The sequence below is a fragment of the Poeciliopsis prolifica genome, unplaced genomic scaffold (assembly GCF_027474105.1).
Source record: "Poeciliopsis prolifica strain line A6 unplaced genomic scaffold, Auburn_PproV2 SCAFFOLD051, whole genome shotgun sequence".
Taxonomy (NCBI): domain Eukaryota; kingdom Metazoa; phylum Chordata; class Actinopteri; order Cyprinodontiformes; family Poeciliidae; genus Poeciliopsis; species Poeciliopsis prolifica.
This window is the reverse complement of record NW_026562426.1, coordinates 2,630,339-2,634,464: the sequence shown is the minus strand read 5'-3', so window position 1 is coordinate 2,634,464 and position 4,126 is coordinate 2,630,339.

The following is a 4,126-nucleotide window of genomic DNA, read 5'->3' as shown; positions in this document are numbered from 1 at the left end:
GAGTACTACAGCTGAGGCGCACACAGACTTCTCACTGCAGCTATGAAAGCAGCATAACAGATAATAACCATTCCATTTATCAAGCAAAAGCTGACAAATTTAAATACGTTCCCTTCATGTCAATCTGACCTCGCAAATTGTAAAAAATGGCTGCAAGACCACTTTCCTGAAGAACATCTTTTTATCGAATCTAAACTTTAGTGTTTGTTAAAATGAGATGTTTCCTCTGTCCAAGTCATGGGGTCAAGCTAACCTGGACTGAGAAAACCTGGACGAGTGTGATGTCCGTCACCTCTGTCCTTCACAGCTTTGTCTGCACACGTTTCTCTGACCTGAGTGAAGTTGGCCCCCCCACCTCCCGAAGATCAGACAAAACTGGTATCAATCAACTCCACTACGTTTGTGCTGGTTTGACTCTGAAGATATTAATGAAAGTTCAAATGTCATTTTGGTCCAGTAAAGGTTGGGGAGGCTGGTTGATGTTTTGACCTTTAAACTTCCACTAATATTGTCAAATCCAAAGCAGCACAAACAGAAACGCAGTCGAGTTGTTTGACACCAATTTTGTCTAGTTTGAAGAACGTGGTGGCTGCTTGACCTTCCATGACCTTTGGAAACATTTTTTAATATCTTTAAAATCGTAGCTGCACAAACAAAAATTTTTGCTGCACACACAATTTTTTTCTGATTTGAAGATGGTGGGGGGAAGAACTTCACTCAGGCATTTCTGAGCCGCGTTTGCGGACAAAACCAACGCAGCCGACAGTGGCCTCTGCAGACAGTGACCTCTGCAGACAGTGACCTCTGCAGACAGTGGCCTCTGCAGACAGTGACCTCTGCAGACAGTGGCCTCTGCAGACAGTGACCTCTGCAGACAGTGGCCTCTGCAGACAGTGACCTCTGCAGACAGTGACCTCTGCAGACAGTGGCCTCTGCAGACAGTGACCTCTGCAGACAGTCCCATTTGAAGATTTGCGGTTCTGATTCGCAGTCAACTTGAGAGCGAGCGAGGAGAGGCGCCTCTGTGACGGGACTCACTAGAGACCCGGGGACTTCGCCAGGACTTTCACGTTACCGTTGTAACAGGGTCCGATCAGAGCAGAATCTTTGATCACCAACACACACGGGCCGGGAAATGCACAAACACAAAGAAACCTCCAGAAGAAAGAAATGAAACAAAATTCTGCTTCCCTTTTAATCTCGAAAACTTATTTCCAGATCTGAAAAACGTTCTTACAGTGAAGTACGAATCTGCTTCAGATCTCACCTTTAACTAGATTTTAACAAGTCTCATGGTGAGTTCCCCAAAGCATGTTTTAACATGCTTATCAGAAATGAAAATGAAGAGATAACCACAGAAAACAAAAGAGGCTTGAGTAATCACTGGAGTCTCAAAAGCTTGCTTTCTGATTTTCTTTTTCTCCTCGGCTCATTTCCTTCTCGCCAAAATGAGAGTGGCTCTTTTTTATCCGCAAGGTTTTTTTTGTGTGCACCGAGAGGCACTTTGGTGCTAACTTCCCTCTCAGCGGGAGAATCTTGATTGCCGACACATGCTAAAAGTCAAAGTGTTTTCATGCAGCCACTCGACGCTGTTATTTTTTTTTATTTTCGTTTTTTTTTTTTTTTTGATAAAGTCTTAGCCGGTTTTCTGCTGCTTTTCGAGTCATGCTGAGCGGACTGAAAGAAAGAGGCAAGGCACAAAAGAAGTAATCTGACTGCGGAAGAAAGTGGCGAGAGCTCAGGTTATAATGACACGAAGACATGGAGTTTAGTGCTTGGGAAAAGTATTCATTCCCTCCAGGCTTCTCAGCATTTTGTCATGCTAAAACCACAAACTTCAATAGAAGCTCAGAGGCTTTTATGTGAGACAAAATCCTGCAGAATCATTTCCCGGAAGGAAAAAGTGTTTCTTTTGAAGTTTTCCATACCGCAGACACTTTATTTTGGAAATCCAGGCAACTAAACACTCATCCCAGTGAACAAACATCTTAACAAAAGCCGAAACAGGAGACGGGGCACAAAGAAACTGGGTGTTGGCGTTTAAGGCAGGTTCAGATTGTAAGGCAAAATCCCAACTTGAGATTAAAATTCACATTTTCAAGAGAGATTGGCAACAGAACAAGATAAAAACAAGGCAATTTCAACCATCAGACATTTAGCTACAATGTTCGCCTGCCGTGAAACAAAAGACATGAAACATCACCAGCCGGAGATTTCTGTCTTCTTGTTCTTCAAGAGTCCTTCAGAACTTAAAAAGGAACCCAAGTTGGCAACGCTGTTTGTGTACGAGAAGGCACATGGCATGTTTATCTTTTCCTTTTGTTCTCTCAGGGAGAGAGCGACAAGAGTGCGACAGAAAGTGAGAAATTAACCCCCATTGAAACTCTTTAGGAGCTGCGGAGATCACAATAGGAAGTGGCTCCGTGGTGTTTCTGAGGAAACGGCAGGCGCAGGGAAAAGAGCAAATAACATCCGAGGCGTTGGCGACGCGACACCACGACAGAACGCAGCAAACAAAGAGACGAAACGCAACGAGAAGCTGACGGACGCCACATAGAGCCGTGGCTCAAGGCTGCAGAGCTGTTCTTTTTATCGCCATTGTTTCGCCTCCAAAGTAAAACTCTGAAAGTACAAAGAAAACAAAAACTTAAGGAGGTGCCAGGGTAGTTTACATGAAAAGCTTATTACCACAAAGCGGAATGGCTGGTAAAAGTAAAGATTCACAAAAAAAGCCTTGATGTCGTGAACACGAACATTACAACTTTTTTCTAAACTTTCCAATGTTCTTGGAAGAGATGTTGGAATTATAAAACAGCATTTCCCCAGAAACCAGCAAAGACTGAGTTCCTCCCCTCAAACACTGACCACACACCTGACAGAATAGTCAAAGCGATTGTCCAAGAGCCTGAAAATGTAGGCGCCATTTTCCTCCCCATTGCGAAAGACTCCACTGCTGAAGGAAAGGTTTGCTTCAAGATTGGACTGACATTTTGCTCAGATGAACTCTTTAGATGTTACCGCATGATGACAGAAGAAATGTACCGGGGCATTCTTGATAAGAATCTAAAGACAAAATGCGTGTTTCATCAAGCAAGACAAGGGTCACAAACACACAGACAAGGACCATTTGGGTTAAAGTGAAACTGTCGGAATGATCCAGTCAGTCAGCTGACATGGATCTAACCAAAAACTATGGAAAGAGCTGAAGTTCAGGAGCGTAAGGAGAGGAAAACCAGGAACTTCAAGATTTGAAAGCAGTTTATGTGGAAGAACTGGGTCAAAATAAAACCTGACCAATGATTCTCCACACAGGAAACAGCTCCAAGTTTTCATAACCAAACAAGGTTTTCCATAAAGACTTTAATTGTGTTCAATACAGTTTCATTTGTGGACTAATTTGCTTTGTTTGTATGACTTTATCATTTCCTGATGTTTCAAAAGCCACAATGTGATCTGCTTAAGAACGAATAAAATAAAATAAAATGTGGAGTGAAAACAGTAAAGTGGACATAAAGTGACTGTTGTCCCAATTGTGGTTTTGCATATAATTTTAATATTTAAACATTTCTATCTTTATTTTTTATTTTTTGCACCACAGATCATGAGCCACAGAATTATTATTATTATTATTATTATTATTATTATTACTCTTCCATCAGTGAATAAACCTGAGAATGATCCTCTGCTGAGCCATGATGAGTACTCCAGCTCCACTCCTCTTCAGGCCTCTCCGAGGTGAAAGATGGTGGGTGTCTCACGGAGAGCCATCTGTTATGATTATGTAGACCCTGAAGGGGTGGATGGTGACTAGAGTGGGCTTCTAATTGAATTGGGTGTAGAGGTAATCTTGTCACGGTGCTGGGGTGGCTGGCACCGCTGCAACTGCTCCTCCACAGGCTCCTCTTTACCCCCACGCTGAAATAACGCGCGACACACCACTTATGGTGGATGCATACGACATGGTATGCAAAGAAGTAACTGAGAGGCTGAGGTGTGGAGGGGGGGAGTGGGGAGGGGCAGTGTGGTCCTGGTGATGGCTCAGTATGACAGGAGGAACTAGAATACTTGCCATGGACATTGCTAACTGGAACAGGAGCCTATCAGTCAAAATCAGCTTGTGAAATTC